We start from the raw sequence: 22,309 nt of genomic DNA, 5'->3' as shown, positions 1-22,309 counted from the left end.
ACCTAGGCTGGTCCGGAGGATGCAGAGATGCAGAGATTGGGATGACTCGAAGAACGCCTAAGGCCAAAAAAGATGTTGAGGAAGGATGGAACTAATAGGAAGAAGAAGGGCACCAACAGGACTCTCAGGAAAAGTGAAATCCCTGGAAGGGGGGAGCGGGTTTAAATAGGAAATAGGGCCCGGCGCAGTAATGATTGCGGATCTCCTCTGGTCGGCCGACCTACACTCGCCGCATGTCCCACTCACCATGGCAGGCGGCTGAAAATGGCTGACAGCTGACAAAATCATTATTGCACCATACCTAGAGCCATGCTCTAGCAGAAATTCTAAAAAAATCTTTTCGGATTGCCTCGATTTGAAAAGGCTCCGGCACCTGCACGCCAAACGTCAAAATATCTGGAAACCACTGAGTGCGAAAATCAAGGGAAGCAACTTCGGCTGTAAAAATTTCTCTGTACTTCCTTCATTTGGAATCCGAACTCAGAAGTAGGGAGACTGGTGTTGGGTATAAAATTACCCCAATCGAAGTTTGTAAAAGGCCGACCCTTCCAAGGCTTTTCCGGCTTCCGACCTTGTATGGCATCTTTCTAAACTCCCTCGACTGTCCGAGCTTTCATAATACCATCCGGACTTCTGCGACAATGAGCTTCCCCATTCATCTATCGGACTGCTCCAAACACCCTCTGAACTCCGCTATAAATCAATTTTCTACAGTGATCGACTATTCTCCGAATCTCTTTCAGACTTCTTCCAGCCACGGACGACTCTACTCCGAACTTCTTTCGGACTTCATTAGTGTTCGAGCTTCTCTGACAATGGGATTTCTACAGTAACCAGACTCTATTCAAGTTTCTACGATGGTCGACCACCTTTTGGATTCCATCCGAGCTCCTATGAGAACCAGATTTCAGTCGAACTCCTACAGTCGATGGATCCCAGACGAATTTCGATAATGGGAGGGCTCCACCAGTCGGATCTCTACTCCGAACTTCTACTGTAGGCGATCTACTCCGGATCTCTACTGTAAGTGAATTCCATTCGAGCCTCTACTGTAAACGAATTTCTTCCGAACTTCTATTGCAGGTGGACTTCAGCCGAGCTTCTTCATAGCCGGATCCCTGCTGAGCTCCTATAGTGGACGGATCCCAAATGAGATTCTACAATGGGACAGGCTCCACCAGCCAGGTCACTACTCTGAGCTTCTACAATAAGAAATCTCCATCCGAGCTTCCACAACAACTGATCTTCGACTGAGCTTCTACAATAAGCGGCCTCCTTTCAGCCTTCTACAAGAATCGGACTCCATCTGAACTTCATAGCGGATGGATTCCGGACGAACTTCTACAATAGATGGACTCTAGCAGCTAGATTTCTACAACGGCCGACCATCTTCGATGTCTGTCATACCTCCCCAGCCATCAACCTTCAACAACGCCAACCAAACTTCCACAGGATCCTCCAGACTCCTCCAGCGGATGAACCTCCCCAATGCCATCCAAAGTCTATTACCGGTCGACTCTCTGTCAGATTCCTCATGAAATTGGACTTTCCCAACAGAAAGTCTCCATCCGAGCTTCTAGAATAGATGACTCCCACCTACAGCATCAGCGCTCCAGGCACCCAACAATAGTAGACCCGTCAGCAATCTCAGAAACGTCCGAGCTTCTCTTGGATCGATGAGACAGAGAGCCATTCCACTCCATCAAACATCTCAATCGAGCTTCAGCCGACAGATCCGAACTCTCTGGCAAGTCACGATAATGGCCACTACCCTACTCCACTCTCTGTAATGGATTCCATGTGGCTCCACCACTCTCTGACAAGTCGCGACAACGGACACCACTCCACTCTCCGTAACAAACTCCACGTGGCCCTGAACGGCCCCCTGACGCCACTACTCTCTATAACAAACTCTGCGTGACCCTGAACGGCCCACTACCAGGCGGTTACAGATGTCGCTGTCAATCAGTTATGCTCTCCGTCTATAAAAAGGGACCCCCAGATATGTTCTTCTCTAAGCTCTAAACTCTATCTCGAAACTTTGTCAAAATTCTATTTGAGCACTCCATTTCTGTTGAAGCAGAGTACTGACTTGAGTGTCGGAGGATCTTTCCGAAGCACCTCCAACTCCGGTTTAGACTTTCCTTGCAAGTTCCGACAGCGGCCACGATCATCTCAACTCCAACTTCTCCGGCGTCGGCGGAATTCTGCACCAACAATATCCATTGATTTGTCACCAAAATTTAGTAAAATTTTTATGGCACATAGAAGAAGGAGAGTCCTTGTATTGCAAGTATCTCATGTACCAAAAATTTTACATAGTGAATTTAATCACCATGTGAGAAGTTGGAGCGCTAAAGGTTGGCACCCCTTCATCCCATGATACGTCTCTTGGTCCCTTACTTAATGGCTAACTACTATGATTTTGTATTTAAACTAGAAATTAGGGATGTGGAAATTATAAAAAAAAATTGAAAAAAATTTGAGAAAAAGACAAGGGAAAATTAAGTGGTAAAAATTGTAAGAAGGGTGGTGAAAAATTTAGCAAGAGTTGCTAGTGTGCCCTAAGATATGATTTTTTTATGTGTTGGAGTCAAAAATCAAATCCTAGATTGTGAGATATCTGAAGAGTGCCTTCTTGGTGTGATTTTGATGGCAAGCTTGGAGATGACTGGGCTTTGGCATGATTGTACCATGAGTTTGAAGCCGATAGTGTTTTTGAGAAGATAAGACAGCGGCAGTGCATCGGTTAGGAAGGATCTTAGCCAACTTTTGTGTGGATCACCATTGGAGGACTTCTACTTTGGAGTCTAATGGAGAACACCAACATGCTACTTCTTCCTTTTTAATGAAAGTTGTTGGTGCAAAAATCCGCCTGCGCCGGAGAAGCTGGAGTCAAGGGAGTCGCGGTCGCCACCGGGACCTGCAAAAGAAGTCTAAACCGGAGGTGGGGTTGCTCCGGTAAGATCCTCCGACACTCAAGTCAGTTCTCTGTCTCAATAAGAATGGAGCGCTTGAACGAGAATTTTAGCAGAGTTTGGGGTAGAAAATAGAGCTTAGAGAATAACGTATCTGGGGTCCCCCTTTTATAGATTGGGGGAGCAAAAGATTGATAGCGACTATTTATGATCGCCTCGTCGTGGGCCGTACGGGGCTAGGAGAAATTTATCATGAAGAGTAATGGGGTGGAGTCGTAACTGTCACCATGGCTCGCCATGTGGAATCAGTTGCGGGGAGTGGAGCGACGTCCGTTGTCGTGACTCGCCAGGGAGTGGTGAAACTGCACAGGATCCGTCGCAGGAAGTGGAGCAGAATCGTGGCCGTTACTGTGGCCTGCCAGGGAGTGATGGAGCTGCGTAGGATCCACCGCAGGGAGTGGAGTAGAGTCATGAACGTTACTGTGGCCTGCCAAGGAGTGATGGAGCCGCGTAGGATCTGCCACAGGGAGTGGAGCAGAGTCGTGGCCATTACTGCGGCCTGCCAGAGGGTCCAGACTTGTCGGTCGAAGTTTGGTTGGAGTCTGATTTTTGCAAAAGCCCGGATGGGGATCATTTGTCTAGAAATCTTGGTCGAGACCTTCAGCAGGAGTTCAGCGTGGAAGTCTGGCTCCCGTGGGAGCCCGGACAAAGCCTACCTGTAGCTGGAGTCGGAGGCGAAGTCCGGCTCCCATAGGAGCTCGATCTTCCTGCAGTCGAAGTTGGAGATGGAGTCTAGCTCCCGTAGGAGTCCGGACGAAGCCTACCTGTGATTGAAGTTGTGGGCGGAGTCTGGCTCCCATAGGAGTCCGGACGAAGTCTACCTGTAGTTGGTGTCGGAGATGAAGTCCGGTTCCCGTAGGAGTCCGGATGAAGTCTTCCTGCTGCTGAAGTCGGGGATGGAGTCCAGCTCCCGTAGGAGTCCGGACGAAGCCTTCCTGTAGTTGGAGTCAGAGACAAAGTCCGGCTCCCGTAGGAGTCCGGACGAAGTCTTCCTGCTGCTGAAGTCGGGGATGGAGTCCGGCTCCCGTAGGAGTCCGGACGAAGCTTTCCTGTAGTTGGAGTCGGAGATGAAGTCCGGCTCCCGTAGGAGTCCGGACGAAGTCTTCCTACTGCTGAAGTCGGAGATGGAGTCCGGCTCCCGTAAGTCCGGACGAAGCCTTCCTGTAGTTGGAGTCAGAGATGAAGTCCGGCTCTCGTAGGAGTTCGGACGAAGTCTTCCTGCTGCTGAAGTCGGGGATGGAGTCCGGCTCCCGTAGGAGTCCGGATGAAGCCTTCCTGTAGTTGGAGTCGGAGACGAAGTCCGGCTCCCGTAGGAGTCCGGACGAAGTCTTCCTGCTGTTGAAGTCGGGGATGGAGTCCGGCTCCCGTAGGAGTCCGGATGAAGCCTTCCTGTAGTTGGAGTCGGAGACGAAGTCCGACTTCCATAAAAGTTCGGACGAAGTCTTCCTGCTGCTGAAGTCGGAGACGGAGTCTGGCTCCCGTAGGAGTCCGGACGATGCCTTCCTGTTGCTAAAGTCGGAGACGAAGTCTGGCTCCCATAGGAGTCCGGACGAAGTCTTCCTGCTGTTGAAGTCGGGGATGGAGTCCGGCTCCCGTAGGAGTCCGGACGAAGCCTTCCTGTTGCTGAAGTCGGGGATGGAGTCCGGCTCCCGTAGGAGCTCGGACGAAGTCTTCCTACAGTCGAAGTTGGAGACAGAGTCCGGCTCCCATAAGAGTTCGGACGAAGCCTTCCTGTAGTTGGAGTCGGAGATGAAGTCCGGCTCCCGTAGGAGTCCGGATGAAGTCTCCCTACCGTCGTAGGTCGTACGCCGGTAGAATCTCCGAGGGGTCACTCCTGACACGAACTTCGGCTGGGGGGTTTTACACCCAACACCAATCCCCCTATTTCTGAGTTCGAGTTTCGATCGAAGGAAGTATAGAAAATTTTCACAGCCGAAGTCGTTTTCTTGAATTCTGCACACGACCGCCCTCGAAAATCTTGGCATTTAATGCACGCGTGCTAGAGCCTTTTTCCAATTAGGGCGATCCGAAGAGTTCTTTCGAAACTCCCACCAGGGCGTAATCCTAAGCGTCACCCATAATGGTCCGCAAACAGTCAGCCCTATGCCGCGGTGAGTGGGACACGTGGCGGGCACTGGTTGACCTAGGGATATCTGCCACCATAACTGCGCTAGGCCCCATTGCTTATTTAAGCCCCCGCCTTTCCTCCAGGGGCTTCACTTCGCCTGAGGGTCGACACCTTTCTTCCGTCTGAGAGTTTAGCCACTCCATCGGTGCCCTTTTCGACTCCGAGCGCCCTTCGCACCAGTCTTTGCCATCCCCGTCGGCTCCCCGCCATCTTCAGTCCCCCGAGCCTCTCCGAGGGGTTCTCCCGCCGGGGCCCCCGCCCCAGAGGCCAATCTCGAGAGGATGCCACGGACCAAGAGGAGTGTGAGGAGGAAAATAGTGGCCTGCGAGTTCTCCGGCTATCAAACTGTCACTGAGGGTTCCCGTCGCCTTAAAGGGTGCTCGAGAGACAATTCCTTCAACAACAGGGGTTTAATAACAGGGACAACCGGTGAGGGCATTCTGTTTGAGAATTTCGGAGTAGCTGAATGGGGCGACACCGGTCAAGGGGGCAGAGTTGTCGTTACAAGCTGTGGCAGGATTCTTGACGTCATTGGGGTCGAGGGACCAGAAGCGGTCGACGCCGACGGTGGGGCAGTAGAAATTGTTGTGGGGACGGTGGAAGTAGCGCATGCCGACCTTGCCAGAGTACCTAGGATGGTGGTTGTCGTGGAGCACACGGTGGTGGCGCATGCCTCTGGCGCCATCGCGGCCTCCGGGGTACCTCTGGTTCTTCTTGATGCAGGTCATCATCGCCGCTGCCGTTGCCTTCGCTGCCCCCTGAATTCTATCCCATCCTTTTCCCCCTAGGGTTGGGGTTTTGGCGATGGAGCGGAATGAGGTGGGGGGCGAGAGCCGAGAGGTTTATCACACGCACTAGAAAATACTGCTGAGAAGGATGGAACCGGGGAGAGAAGTCGACAGCTTGAAGTGGTCTCCGGTGTATTCCTTTCGAGTCTTGTAGTAATGTCTTCTTTTTCTGGTCCTCCGGGTCTTGTAACGTACATCTTGTTAATCGAAAAATGAGAAGAAGATTTTGTTACTTCATCTGTACTTTGCATCGAATTACTGCCTGCCGAACTTCTTTCCTTTACCATTGTTATTGTTGTATTCCCTTCTCTCTCTTTCTCTCTTTCTTTTTTTTTTTTTTTTTTTTGACATCGTCTGGTGGTTATTGGTTGTTGCCACGTCGGCTCACCTTTTCAGTTATCCTTCTTCTTCAGCCTTAATGGCTCTATAATGCATATTTAATAAATAATATGAGAAAGAAATTTTCTGCTACCTCTTTTACTCATGTGTTGAATTGTCGCTTGCCGAGCTTCTTTCGGCCTTTGCATCATTCGGAGGTACCCGATTGCCATCGCATCGACCCATCCTTTCATCCATGGCCGCAGATTTGCCTGGGGTCGCTCGGGTCTGGCGCCCCCCATCAAGGCTCGAGCTCGGAGGTCTGAGCTTCTCGTCACCCTGAGAAAGTCGTCTTATCTCAGACTTGCATTGAGAGAAAGCTGGGGTTCTTGATAAGAACCCCAATCCCTGCTGAGACAAGGTTCTCTGCATCTTTGATGCTATTTGTTTTCCATTCGTCGCTGACGTAATCTATCACTTTCCTTTTTAACTCCTCTCCCATTTTCCCTTTTTCTTTTTCGAGTGGGATTTTTTCCTCTGCTCTTGGTGGGGTTGCGGGAGTTCGGCTCCCGTAGGAGTCCGGGCAGAGTCTTCCTGCAACCAGAGTTGGGGATGAGGTCCGGCTCTCGTAGGAGTCTGGGCGGAGTCTTCCTGCAGTCGGAGTTGGGGATGAGGTCCGACTCCCATAGGAGTCCGGGCAGAGTCTACCTGCAATTGGAGTTGGGGATGAGGTCCAGCTCCCGTAGGAGTCCGGGCGAAGTCTTCTTGCGATCAAAGTCGAGGGTGAAGTCCGGCTCCCGTAGGAGTCCGAACGAAGTCTTCTTGCGAAGGGGCCGCTGGGAAGGTCCCCTTTTTTCCATCTGGTCTTGAATGACCAGACCTTAATTGGTGTCGGGGCGAGGTTCTTCCCCTATTTCTGTCATAACAGGTTTCAGCTCTGGTTAGGGCGAGGTTCTCCTCCTGTCCCTAATGCGGCTGTAGGGGCACATATGGGCGCTGCTGGGCCTTCCCCCCATCCGATGTAGGTGTAATCGGGCCTTCGACTTTGCTCATGTTAGGACGAGATTCTCCTCCTGTTCCTAACATAGCTGTGGGGGCACATATGGGCATTGCAGGGCCTCTCCCCCATCTGATCTAAAGAGAACCGGGCCTTCGACTTTGCTCAAGTTAGGGCGAGGTTCTCCTCCTATCCCTAACAGGGCTGTAGGGGCACATATGGGCGTTGCAGGGCCTCTCCCCTCATCCGGTCTAAAGAAAACCGGGCCTTCGACTTTGCTCAAGTTAGAGCGACGTTCTCCTCCTGTCCCTAACAGGGCTGTGGGGGCACATATGGGCGTTGCTTGGCCTCTCCCCCCATCCGATCTAAAGAGAACCGGACCTTCGACTTTGCTCAAGTTAGGGCGAGGTTCTCCTCCTGTCCCTAACAGGACTGTGGGGGCACATATGGACGTTGCAGGGCCTCTCCCCCCATCCAATCTAAAGAGAATCGGACCTTCGACTTTGCTCAAGTTAGGACGAGGTTCTCCTCCTGTCCCTAACAAGGCTGTGGGGGCACATATGGGCGTTGCCATCCGGTCTAAAGAGAACCGGGCCTTCGACTTTGCTCAAGTTAGGACGAGGTTCCCCTCCTATCCCTAATAGAGCTGTGGAGGCACATATGGACGTTGCGTGGCCTCTCCCCCCATCCGGTCTAAAGAGAACCGGGCCTTCAACTTTGTCAAGATAAAGTTCTCCTCCCGCTTCCGACACGATTTGTTTTGACTGTCCTGTCGATATAGGCTTGTGCCAAGAGAGGAGACATGTAGATATGCAACTTTTATTTAAAATAAAGTTATCGGTAATACATTCGTAAGTTTTTTGAGCTCCATGGTCATGGGAGGTCTGCTCCTCCGAGCTCCTTGAGGTAATAAGTTCTGGACCGGACTACTCCTTTGACTTCATACAGGCCTTCCCAGTTTGGGGCGAGCTTCCCTCGATCCTGAGGTTGTGAGACAGCGGCTCATCGAAGCACTAGATCTCCTGCTCTAAAGACTTTATTCTTGATCCGGAAATTGTAATAGCGGGCGACTTTCTGTCTATAGGCTGCTATCTGAACTTGAGCTACCTCCCGCTTTTCTTCCAGTAAGTCGAGGTTGGCTTTAAGACCTTGCGAATTGTGATGTTCGTTGAATGCCACGACTTGCGTCGATGAGAGTTTAAGCTCAATTGGGATAACAGCCTCCGTTTCGAAGGCTAAAGCAAATGGGGTCTCCCCCATGGGCAGTCTTTGGGTAGTTCGATACGCCCACAGCACATGATAAAGTTTGTCTGCCCAAGTTTCCTTCGCCTTTTCGAGCCTTGTCTTGATCCCTTGCAGCAGGGTTCTGTTGGTCACTTCAGCTTTGCCGTTCGCCTGAGGATGGGCTACTGATGTGAAGTTGTGGGAGATGTTTAGATCTTCACAGAATTCGACGAATCTTGCTCCCGTGAACTGCTGTCCGTTATCAGTGATTAGGGTTCTTGGCAGACCGAACCTGCAAACGATTGACTTCCAGACAAAATCTTGCACTTTAGTTTCTACAATTTTCGTCAGTGGTTCGGCTTCGACCCACTTGGTGAAGTAGTCAATCACTACCAGGAGGAACTTCCTCTGCCCCGATGCCATGGGAAAGGGTCCAAGGATGTCCATCCTCCATTGTGCAAAAGGCCATGGGGCACTCAAGGGTGTAAGTTCGGTGGCGGGCTGTCTCTGAATGTTGGCATATCTCTGACATTGGTCACACTTTCTGACGTATTCAATCGAGTCATGATGCATCGTCGGCCAGTAATATCCTTGGCGAAGCTACTTGTGGGATAAAGATCTAGCCCCCAGATGGCTTTCGCAGATTCCTTCATGCACCTCCCACAAGGCGTAGTCAGCTTCCGAAGGCCGGAGACATTTTAAAAGGGGCAAAGAGTATGATCTCTTGTACAACTTGCCCTCATAAAGGATGTATCGGGAGGCTTGATTTCTGAGCTTCCGAGCTTCTTTTGCATCCTGGGGGAGAACCCCATCTCTGAGATATGTTATCAGTGGGTCGATCCAGCTGGGCTCGTGGTCAATTTCCATCACGGGCCATGATTCTTCCGTACTCGGGCACTTTAGAACTTCAAAGAGAACACCTTTGGGCAATTCAGCTGGAGCCAGCGTTGCCAGCTTGGAGAGAAGGTCAGCCCTGGTATTTTCTATCCTCGGAATCTGCCTGATGTTGAAGCTACTGAAGGCGGGGACGAGCTCCTTTACCTTTTCAAGATACTTAGCCATGCTGTCCTCCCGTACTTCATAGTTTTCGTTGACTTGTCCCACTACTAGTTGGGAGTCACTGTGGACTTGGAGCCGATCTACTCCCAGCTCTTTGGCGATCTTCAGTCCTGCGATCAGAGCTTCATATTCTGCTCCATTGTTTGTTGCGGGGAACTCGAAGCGCAGAGCATACTCCATGACGATTCCCTCTGGACTGATCAAGATCAGGCCCGCGCCTGCACCTGACATGTTGGAAGACCCATCCACGTAGAGGGCCCAAAAGCAACCAGAGGGATCTGCTTCTTCTTTGGGGGAGTTCGGTCGGGACTCCAGGCCATCAATTTCACCTTATTCAGGTTCGGCCTCCTCTGGGATAGTACACTCCACTATGAAATCTGCCAATATCTGGGCCTTCACTGCTGACCTGGGTTGATAGTTGATGTCAAATTCTGTGAGCTCGATCATCCATTTTGCCATCCTCCCAGAGGCATCCGTCCGGTGTAGGATCACCTTGATCGGTTGGTCGGTGAGCAGCATTACGGTGTGCCCTTGAAAGTAGGGTCGGAGCCTCCGGGCTACAATCAACAGGGCGTAAGTCAGTTTTTCTAATTTAGTATACCTGATCTCGGTGTCTCTCAATGCGCGACTGACGTAGTAGATCGACTGTTGGATTTTTACTTCTTCCTTGACAAGGACTGCTGCGAGAGCCATGGGAGAGACCGCCAGGTATAAAAATAGTTCCTCTCCAGGCTCTGGCTTCGCCAACAGCGGAAGTGAGCCGAGGTAGCTCCTTAATTTTTCGAACGCCTATTGGCACTCAGGGGTCCAACAGAAGTTCTTCGATCGCTTAAGGGTTTGGAAGAAGGGTAAGCATCGTTCGACCGACCACGCGACGAAGCGATTCAGGGCTGCTACCCTCCCTGTAAGGTGCTGAACCTCTTTTATCGACTTCGGGGCAGCCATCTCCTAGATGGTGTGAATTTTCTCTGGGTTGGCTTCGATTCCGCATCCCGATACCATAAAGCCTAGAAACTTCCCTGAGGTCACTCCGAAAGCACATTTAGTCGGGTTCAGCTTCATCTTATATTTTCGGAGGGCGCCAAAGGCCTCCTCGAGGTCGGCAACGTGGTTCATAGAAGATTTACTTTCCACGAGCATGTCATCCACGTAGACCTCCATATTACGGCCAATCTGTTCCTTGAAGATTTTGTTCACCAGCCGTTGGTAGGTTGCGCCTGTATTTTTGAGGCCGAAAGGCATGATCCTGTAATAGTAAAGGCCACGGTTAGTAATGAAAGCAGTCTTTTTTTCGTCTTCCGATGCCATCCTGATTTGATTATAGCTGGAGAATGCATCCATAAAGGTGAGGAGCTCATGGCCCGAGGTCGCGTCCACCAGTTGATCAATTCTGGACAGAGGGTAGCTGTCCTTTGGGCAGGCTTTATTCAGCTTTTTGAAGTCTATGCACATCCTCCACTTGCCGTTTGCCTTTTTGACTAGGACAACATTGGAAATTCAGTCAGGATAATTGACTTCCCTAATGAATCCGACTTTCAGGAGTTTGTCCACTTCCTCGGCTATCACTTTCTGCCTCTCTGGTGTATGACCTTGGATTTTCTCTTTCGTCGTTCGATGCTTAGGATCGACGGCCAAGCGGTGCTCCATGACTTCCATGTCAATCTCCGGCATGTCTGCTGGAATCCAAGCGAAAATATCCATATTTTTTCGTAGAAAATCGATGAGATGTGTCCGCACCTCTTCCCCTAGGTTGGAGCCGATCTTCACCACATGCTCCGCATTCCCATCGTTCAAGGGGATCGAAACCAGATCTTCGATTGGACTGCCCCTCTCCTCAGTGAGGTCATCGCGGGCATCCAACCCATCAACTGGACAGGAGTCGAATTGGTCGCTTCTTTGCAAGGCTATATTGTAGCAGTGTCTGGCCAGGGCTTGGTCTCCTCTGACCTCTCCGATCCCCTGGTTGGTAGGGAATTTCAACTTCAAATGGTAGGTTGACATGATGGCTCAGAGAGCATTGAGGCCAGGTCGGTCGAGGATCGCGTTGTAGGCTGACGGCGCCTTCACCACCAGAAAATTTACCAGAGCCCTGGATTGTCTTGGATATCGACCCGCAGCTACAGTCAAAGTTATCACTCCCTCCATCGGGACAGCGTCGTCGGTAAACCCTACTAGAGGAAAGCTAATCGGCCTCAAATGACCGTCAAGGATGGACATTCTTGAGAAGGCGTCGTAGAACAAAATATCGGCCGAACTTTCATTGTCGACAAGAATGCGGCGGATGTCGTAATTAGCTATATTCAAGGAAACTACAACCGCGTCGTTATGAGGAAATTGAACTCCCTAAGCATCTTCTTCGGTGAAAGTTATGGATTTCCCGATCTTTTGCCGCTTCGGAAGTCCGGCCAATACGCCGGTCGCTCCCCGTCGGGATTCTTCCGAGATGGTGTTGGCAAAATCCGTCGGGGGCCGATTGTCTGACCGCTCCATGCTGGCGGCCGTTGTCGGAGGATGTGGGGCCTGGAAAACTGGAGGCGAGGTCGGAGCCTGAGATCTGGCCGTGGAGGCCGTGGGTCACCGTGTGGATGCTTCGTGAGATGGCATCGGGCGAGGATCTAATGGGGGAAGGAGGAGGAGACGCCAGAAAAGATGATCGGAGGCCGTCCCGTTGAGTGCTCCTTTAAGAACAAGGGTACTGCAAAGATACAACCCCTTCTTTTAGCACCAATCCTGTTGGTACAAAAATCTGCCTGCATCGGGGAAGCTGGAGTCGAGGGAGTCACGGTCGCCGTAGGGACCTGCAAAAGAAGTCTAAACTGGAGGTGGGGTTGCTCCGGCAAGACCCTCCGACGCTCAAGTCAGTTCTCTGCCTCAACAAGAATGGAGCGCTCGAATGGAAATTTTAGCAGAGTTTTAGGGTAGAAAATAGAGCTTAGAGAATAACGTATCTGGGGTCCCCCTTTTATAGACGGAGGGAGCAAAGGATTGATAGCGACTATTTATGATCGCCTCGTCGTGGGCCGTACGGGGCCAGAAAGAATTTATCATGAAGAGTAATGGGGTGGAGTCGTGACTGTCACCATGGCTCGCCACGTAGAATCAGTTGCGGGAAGTGGAGCGACGTCCGTTGTCGCGACTCGCCAGGGAGTGGTGGAACTGCACAGGATCCATCACAGGAAGTGGAGCAGAATCGTGACCGTTACTGCGGCCTACCAGGGAGTGATGGAGCCGCATAGGATCCGCCGCAGGGAGTGGAGCAGAGTCGTGGCCGTTACTGCAGCCTGCCAGGGAGTGATGGAGCCACGTAGGATCCACCGCAGGGAGTGGAGCAGAGTCGTGGCCGTTACTGTGGCCTGCCAGAGGGTCCAGACTTGTCGGTCGAAGTTCGGTTGTAGTCTGATTTCTGCAGAAGCCCGGATGGGGATCATTTGTCGAGAAATCTCGACCGAGACCTTCAGCAGGAGTTCAGGGCAAAAGTCCGGCTCCCGTGGGAGCCCGGACAAAGCCTACCTGTAGCTGGAGTCGGAGGCGAAGTCTAGCTCCCGTAGGAGCTCGGACGAAGTCTTCCTACAGTCAAAGTTGGAGACAGAGTCCGGCTCCCGTAGGAGTCCGGACGAAGCCTACCTGTGATTGAAGTTGTAGGCGGAGTCTGACTCCCGTAGGAGTCCGGATGAAGTCTACCTGTAGTTAGAGTCGGAGATGAAGTCCGGCTCCTGTAGGAGTTCGAACGAAGTCTTCCTACTGCTGAAGTCGGGGATGGAGTCCGACTCCCGTAGGAGTCCGGATGAAGTCTTCCTGCTGCTGAAGTCGGGGACGGAGTCCGGCTCCCGTAGGAGTCCGGACGAAGTCTTCCTGTAGTTGGAGTCGGAGATGAAGTCCGGCTCCCGTAGGAGTCCGGATGAAGTCTTCCTGCTGCTGAAGTCGGGGACGGAGTCCGGCTCTCATAGGAGTCCGGATGAAGCCTTCCTGTAGTTGGAGTCGGAGACGAAGTCCGGCTCCCGTAGGAGTCCGAACGAAGTCTTCCTGCTGTTGAAGTCGGGGATGGAGTCCGGCTCCCGTAGGAGTCCGGACGAAGCCTTCCTGTAGTTGGAGTCAGAGATGAAGTCCGGCTCCCATAGGAGTCCGGACGAAGTCTTCCTGCTGCTGAAGTCGGGGACGGAGTCTGGCTCCTGTAGGAGTCCGGACGAAGCCTTCCTGTTGCTGAAGTCGGAGATGAAGTCCTGCTCCCATAGGAGTCCGGACGAAGTCTTCCTGCTGCTGAAATCGGGGACGGAGTCCGGCTCCCATAGGAGTCCGGACGAAGCCTTCCTGTTGCTGAAGTCGGGGACGGAGTCCGGCTCCCGTAGGAGCTCGGACGAAGTCTTCCTGTAGTCGAAGTTGGAGACGGAGTCCGGCTCCCGTAAGAGTCCGGACGAAGCCTTCCTGTAGTTGGAGTCAGAGACGAAGTCCGGCTCCCGTAGGAGTCCGGACGAAGTCTCCCTGCCGCCGTAGGTCGTACGCCGGTAGAATCCCCGAGGGGTCACTCCTGACACGAACTTCGGCTAGGGGGGTTTTACACCCAACACCAGTAAAAATTCTCTCTTTTGCATGCTTATTTTTGTTTTATCGATATCAGCAAGGTGATTCTAGAGTTTGGATTCCGGCTCGATAGTTTTATTTGATAAAGTTATTGATTTATTTATTTTTAAAATTTTAAAAATTACTTTTCACTGCATGATCGAAACACAACACCAGTGTCTCTGCTTGCCACAGTTAAAGTAGGTACCATCTTTGAAGACCTTCTTCGCCTTCTTCCTCTTGAAGTTGCTACCTTTAGGGTTCAGCTTTTTATTTTTCTTTGAATCCCTACCCTTTGCCATCTTTTTCTTTTTATCCACTAGAAGAAGATTAGCTTTGACACTCTTGAAGTAACTCTCAGCTATTTTTAACATATTTAACAGCTCTGATAAAGTGATATTCTGTTTGTTCATATGATAATTGATAACAAACTGTGAGAAGGATTCGGAGAGTGATTGCAGGATCAAGTCCTGAGAGAGTTCTCCATCTATAACAAATCCTAATTAACCTAATTGAGTGATTAAGTCAATCATTTTTAAAATATGAGTTTGTACAGATGAGCCTTCACTCATTCCTACATAGAACAACTGTTTCGATATTTCATATCGAGCTATTCTACTTTCCTCTCCATACAACTCTTTTAAGTTGAGAAGTATAGACTGAGGGTCCATGCCATCATGTTGTCTCTGCAGTTCATTGCTCATTGAGGCCAACATAATATATCTAACAATTGTACTATCATTCTGCCACATCTTGTATGTGGCCTTTTCCTCTTCCATAGTATCTTCTCCAATCAGCCCTGGATCAGAAGTGTCGAGGATATAGGATATTTTTTTCTGAGTAAGCACAATTCTCAAGTTCCTCAATCAATCCATAAAGTTGGGATCGGTCAATTTATTTGTGTCCAATATACTATGCAATGTTAATAAAAATGCCACTTATGTAGAAGTATTCTATATTAAATAAAGAACAATGTATAAGCAAACACTCATAATAATAAGCACAATTAGAAGAGGACTTAAATCTAATTGTGTCTCCTATTATTTTATCATATCTACCATAACCCTCGTATATGATAAGTGAGAAATATTAACTTGGTTTCTATAGGGGGTTGAGATCCCTATTTCCCATAAATATTTTGTGATTACACAACAAACATTCACAAGTTCAAGAGTAGGAAAACACCCTTTCCAATTGCATCTATGCAATTCTCAACATAATACTTGCCTCTAGCACACTCATAGCCTTGTGGTTGCACAATAAACTATAGTGTCTAGTTAAGTTTGACCCTTTATTTCTTTACGGCCATAGTAGAATAATATTGCCCTTGTGGTTGCACAACAAAGCAACATATTTAGGTATGTCATAACCATTTAAATGCATCAAGACATATTTTATATCAGTCTCTATAGTATAGTCTTGTGGTTACACAACAAACTTACTAAGGTTCTTGACATAAAATTGTCATAGCTTGAAGGAAGGCTTTCATGTAGTGAACCCAACATTAGGGTTATTCAATTTCTCAATCGTTTAACTATATTGGACAAGTAAGTAGGTGGGAGTCCCACCGTTGCTTTCCTTAGATACCAATAAATTGATCAGATCAGTCAACGAAATCAATTAAAGAATCATCTTTCACACTTTTTTAGACACCAATTGATCAATTGATCAAGAATTGGTTAACCCATAGTTGTTATCACTACAACTTAATATGATTTTTATGAGAATTTTTTGGGCTCATGCACATTCCAATCATATAGCATTTATACTATAATCATAGCATTCATACGATGCATAGCATGTTAAGCATGTCATAATGTTCATATGATAAATAACTCATGACATATAAACAAGCTGTATGTTATATCATCACTCTAGGACAACCATATACCACATAGCGGACATCCACCACTATGCCAGGGCAACCTTATAGAATGATGACTAACATATACAAATTCATATGTGATAATGATATAATTGTCACAACAATTCATAGTATTAAAACATATAAAACATTGTACTTGACATAGCATTTCAAATTCAGGGTGTAATTTGCATAATACATGAATATATATTAAAACCCTAGATCATCGAGCCAACAATATAATTTGATTGAACCAACCAAAGGAGGCTCTGATACCACTGTTGGGTTCCGATCATGCAGCGGAAGGTTGGATTTTAAAATATTTATGAAATCCTACAATACCCGAAACCCTAAAACCTAGGATCCCATTTGATGCGTTCAACCAAATTATCAAACTATGATAAAATGAAGCATTTAATTTTATAAATACCTCAATCACTATTTTCAATATCTCCATAAGGTACACAAGTGTATACCCTCCAATGGTGATCCACACAAGAATTGACTCAAAGAGATGCTCCTTCTAAACCCGATCGTCGGACCCAAGTTGACCCTGACTCGATCAGTTTGGTTGAATTGCTTTTTAAACCTGACTTGGACCACTTCTTGACCTCTTGATAACTTGGTTAGACCTCTTAAGACCCTCTTGAGCCTTATCCTAAATCTAATTAGGCTTAGAATAGGCAACATAGGCTTGTCTTAAGAGAACTAGGGGTGTAAGAGAGAGGAGAAGAGGAATCTTGTCATAACCAAGAAAAGAGAGTATGTAAGAATTTAATACCCTCCTCAAATCTGCCGACACCTATTTATATATGAAGAGGGGGGGTGTGAAGCACCTTCTAATGAATTACAACCACCATATGATAAGTTTCATCATAACCAAAAGACTTATGAGATAAGATCTCTTGAAATGAAACACTGCTTCACAGCTTATCTCCCGTGTGCACCCACAATAAGAAGTCTTTCGGTATCCCAATTTAAATAAAAAAAATAACATATTTTTCCACATGGTAGGAGGGCTTTCTCTAATTTAAATCACTAAAAGAAACCCCTAAGAAGCACTTTTATTTTTCCATTAATAATAGATAGATGCAAGTGCCTCTTTGGGACATCTTCACGCATGCGTGCTGCTTTCCTTCCTCTTCCATGCCATATCAGGCCCATCAAACACTTTCAAACCTGTGCTAGGATGATAGAGGGTTTGATGAGGTGCCACATGGGTCTTAAATCCAATTAAGAAGGACTCTCCATGTTCCTCCACGCCAAAAAGAAATCACTGAACCAAAATTTCTATGCCAAGTTAGGTAAGAGTCCATATCTCTTTAGACTATTTATTTTGACACCTCCTTGGGCTAAGTGACACCATCTGATGCCTACCCACATCAGAGATGAACCAAAATTAATTCTTAATTAATTTGATTCATAATCTAAATCAGGTTCGAACCCATATTGACCAAAATAGGAGTTAGAGTTAGCCAACAAGTGCTAGCTTATGAATTAGCCACCCAATTAGGATCCAATGATCCATAAATTGATTCAAATAAAACCCTTGATCAATTTTTTAATGTGTGTGACCCATTGATCTTCACACCTAGCTAGTAATAGATTCAGATACATGTTGATCTGATTTGATTAGACTCGATCTAATCGATTTAGGTCAAATCCATGTAGATCCAAATTGTCAAATTAGAACCTTCTCTAACTGACTCATGAATTAATCTCTTTAATTAATAAAAATCTATAAGATATGATTGATGTCTAGCAATGTGTTATGCCTATCTGAAAGATGTGGATTATTCTGATCGAAATATCAAAAATATCCTCCAGTAGCAAGTTACCATGCAATTCAATCCTTTGATCATCTTTCATCCTGAATAAGTAATAGATATAAAAAAAAATATCAAATCCTAACACTTATTTGAATGAATCCCAATTCACCAATAATGATTCAATCTATGAAATATTAAAAATTATTTTTAATTTTTATCATACTTTGATCAAAGACTTTTTGAGTCATCGATAGATGAGATTGCTTAGGATGACATCTCCCCTTACCGAGAGTGATTGATTCCTTATTTACTCACTATCTTCATATATATTTCATTATATTTAGAACACCCCACACATGTCTTAGAAAGTCATGATAGAAAATGATTAAAACATAGATCTACATATACAAAGTACTATGATAGCTTCAGGTCAAAGAACCACATGCACTACTCCCACTAGAGAATCATGTTTTAACATGTAAGTAAGACTTTCATAAGATGTAATTCTCATGATGGATCGCTTCAGTAAACTCATCCTCCTATGAGCACCCATATTTTTGTATTAGTATCTCCACATAAATAATTATGAGATCAATCACTCTCTCCATCGAGCATACATATGATATGTCAGTCTATCCAGTATTATTGATCCCTGACTCAATGATCCCATGATTGAAAATATTTTAAATTAAAATTTTATGATTTTAGATCTCACTGATATGATTTAATCATCATCCTAAAATCATTGTCCTAACCTATGGGATTCATCATAATTTTAATCAATGCACAGTATATGATAAAACAAAATGCCTCAATTTTATTCATAAAAAAATATGTCAATTACATGAGTATAGAAGATAAAGCAAATTAATCCTTTTATATATGCTATAAGATTGGCTTGCAGGGCATTAACTCTTTCACTTGCATCCCCACTTTTTGATGCAAACCACAATACTTACTTAGGTGAAGGGGCCCAATTACTAGATGAGATAATACTAAAATTTATTATTATGATTATTATTATTATTTATTTATTTATTATTTTTTTAAGTTAAATTGTAAGGATAATTTTTATATACCTCGATCTTTTCATGCTTCCCCCATGAAGCAGATTCTTCATTGAGATCGATAAGAAGAGGATTCTGGAATTACTCTTAAAATTTAGTCTGATTTAAATTCTATCATTTATTAGATTTTTTTAATAATTTATTTCTTAGTATCTCCCAAATTATCTAGACCATTCATCACTCATTGATTAGGATGTCTAATTAACTTCTTAATCAAAATAAAGTTTGGATACATAAAGCTAATTATTTCATATTATACTTGAGAACTCACTAAAGTTTATTATTCTTCCCCTCCCCCAACTTAATTTTTATTGTCCTTAATGGAAGAAGAGAAAAATAAAAATATTCACCAAGGAGGGATACCACCTGATTTGTTGATGTTTGCAGGTTCTTCCTTATACTCCATCAAGTTCTTATTGAATATTGTTGATGTGCTCCCCATAACTTGGCTAGTTATCTTTATTAAATTTTTATAAAATAAAAATTGAGTAATTTAAAAAATAAAATATTGAGTTGCTTCCCAACAAGTGCTCAGTTTAAAATCTTCAGCTAGATTAAGTGAATCTTTTAAATTGTTTTAGATGATAGATCCATCAAATTGTTGGGTGCACCTAGCCATGGCAGATGGTTGGACGAAGTCCAATCAGTAATGTTCCACACTGAATTTCTTTGATATTCTTCTTGTGTACCTACATGACATATTTTCTAATTATTGATAGCAGGAGGTGGCTTGGGTTGTAGGGTAGGTGTTAATTCTAGTGTAGGGGCTAGGATAGTACCAAACGACTCTAAAAATGGCTCACACTTTGTTATCCATGGTGGGTCTAATAGATCACTCAGCTTCTTTACATCATCTATTCCAGGGTAGTTCAGAATTTGCATAAAGGATCCTCAGTAGGATTTTCAGGACTAACTTGCTTAATGACTACATTACTTGGTTCTTGAGGCAGCGCTCTGATTGGGTAGTCTATTGTTGGGTGAGTGATTGTTCCTCTAATAGCTTCTTCATATTCTTTTTGTATACCTACAATTTGGGCTCCCTGGTCAGAGGTTACATTAGGTTCTAGGAATGGATCTTTTAATATAACTAGGAGTGACTTTCGTTCTAATGTAAGTGAGGCCTCCAATGAAGGAGCTATAGGTGTGATAGAGGGAGGGGGCATTTGCTCATATTTCATGGTCCATGGAAGAGCGGAAATATATGGCTCTAACAGGGTGTTCATTTTTTTTATGTACCCATCTATGTCGAAGTTGTCCATATCAAAATGAGCTAGATAGGCTTGCAGAAGGTCTTGTAAGGGTATGGTAGGGGTGACTTCTTCTACAAGTCCCTCTAGTATATTTACTTCCCTAAATTCATCACTTTATGGTCCCATGATAGCATTGAATACATTTAACCTTACCTTTTTATTCCCAAATGATATGTCCATGACTCCGTCCTACAGTTAATGCAAGCATTGACTGTTGTAAGGGTCAGCCTAAAATAATTGAGATTTGGCTAGGATCACTTTCAGATTGCATCTCCAAAATAAGAAAATCTACAGAGAAGTAGAACTCATCCACCTTAACCAACACATCCTTAATCATCCTAAGGGGTACCTTAATGGATCTATTAGCTAATTGTAAGGTAATCAATGTGGATTTTAATTCTCCAAAATCAAAAAATTCATAAACTAAGCTTGGAAGAAGGTTGACACTCGCCTCTAGATCTAATAAAGCTTTCTTTACAATCAGACCCCCTCTGACACAAGAGATGATTGAGGCACCAAGATCCTTAAATTTGAGTGGTATGGCATATTGGAAGACTAAGCTAGCTTGCTCAATAAGGCGGACTTTCTTCGGGATGTGTATTTTACATTTGCATTTCTAGGTGCACAAATCCTTCAAGAACTTAGTATAATTCGAGATCTACTTGATGGCATCTAAAAGAGGAAGGTTGATATGTACTTGTTTAAACTATTCGAGTATTTCATTCATCTTGACCCCCATTTTTTCTGAAGGTAGAGGTGTTTCTAGAGCACTTGAAAATAAAACTCTAAGTGTAGGTACTGGAGAAAATGGTTCATCCCTCTCCTTAAGGTCTTCCTTGTTGTCAGGTAGTTTGGTCTAAGTTTGGATTCCTAACATATTGGCTCTTTTCGATTGTTTTAAGACCTTTCTACTTCTAAGGATCATCACAGATTTAGCTTGCTTGAGAAAGGTTTCATGGACATTCAAGCTTTCAGCCATATACTGCCTCCTAGGATTGTTTATGGATTGACTAGGTAGTTTCCCTTCCTCCCCTCTACTGATGCCATTAGCTAATTGACCTATTTAGATCTCTAGCTTTTTTATCAATTGCATGTAAGATTGAAGAGTCTGGGAGTGGGTTTCTATTCTTGCTAAAGCTTGTAGAACCTTCTCCTCGAAATCAGAACTATAGTTGTTAGGAGAAGGTTGAGGGGCATCCTGATACTAAGGGTATGATGTGTTCTTGAGCTGCATCCCCTAGTGATTAAGTCTGTGGAGGGTTGTGATTTTTAAGAGAAGTTTGGGTGATTTCTCCAGCCTAGATTATACATGTTGGAGCACAGATCGTTTCTTGGTCTAGAAATAGTATGGATTTGGGCTTGGAGGGCTTGCTCCTGTACAAGCTCAAAAATTGATGGGCTGTTAGGCAATCACTAATAGCGTAAGTAAGACTCAAGCAGATTACACAAACATCTTGTAACTGTATTGATGGGGAAGAGGAATGACCAACTTGCAGTAGTTGGTCGAGTTTTTGGGATAGTGCGTCCACTTTGCTGTGGATGTCTATGGAGTGGCTTACCTCATACATTCCATCTCTTTTGGGTCCTAACCTAGGAGCTTCTCTAGACGTGGCAGACATATAATGTAAGGAATTTTTGCTTAGGATCTCGAATAACCTCATGCTCGCTTTTGAGCATGAATGACTCACCATAGGAAGAATCAACCATTTATCTATGCTTTCTGACAATCCATCGTAAAAGCACCGGACCAGTTGCCATTTGGGTATGGCATGGTGAGGATACTTGTCGATGAGATCTTTGAGCCTCTCCCAAGTTTCATGGAACATTTTTCCCTCTAATTGGAAAAAACTAGTTATATCTTTTTTAATTTGGTTTATTTTCCCAATTGAAAAATATTTTTTGAGAAATTCTCTTTGTAATTGGTCCCAGATTGAAATGGTCATGAAATCTAATGAATGTAGCCAATATTTGGCCTTGTCTTTAAGTGAAAAAGAAAATAATTTCAATCTAAAAGCCTCATCAGAGAGATTTTGAATTTTGACGATAGAACATATCTCAAAAAATTCATTCAGATATTTATACAGGTCCTCATTACTAAGTCTATAGAAAGATGGTAGCATTTAAATGATGCGGGACTTAATCTCATATTGAGTTGCTTCTATAGGAGGTACTTGGATACATAGGGAGTAGGTATATTATGATGAAGGAGTGAAGTACTTGTTAGAAAATTGGATAGGCAATATGTGTAGATTTCAAAATTTTAAAAATATGCAGCAGAAATAAAACTAGTTACACCCTTTAACCCCATAT

At 45.6% G+C, this 22,309-nt stretch overlaps 1 non-coding gene across 1 annotated transcript; it reads left to right on the top strand.

Moving 5' to 3' along the window:
* The first annotated feature begins 21,763 nt into the window (after positions 1 to 21,763).
* On the top strand, positions 21,764 to 21,869 carry LOC114913520 (small nucleolar RNA R71). The gene has a single exon (XR_003799488.1). It is a non-coding gene; the product is annotated as a small nucleolar RNA R71 (small nucleolar RNA).
* The last annotated feature ends 440 nt before the right edge of the window (positions 21,870 to 22,309 follow it).

Source organism: Elaeis guineensis, chromosome 10 (assembly GCF_000442705.2).
Source record: "Elaeis guineensis isolate ETL-2024a chromosome 10, EG11, whole genome shotgun sequence".
NCBI classification, from domain to species: Eukaryota; Viridiplantae; Streptophyta; class Magnoliopsida; order Arecales; family Arecaceae; genus Elaeis; species Elaeis guineensis.
Note: the sequence above shows the minus strand (reverse complement) of the source record. Positions and strands in the feature narration are given on the sequence as shown.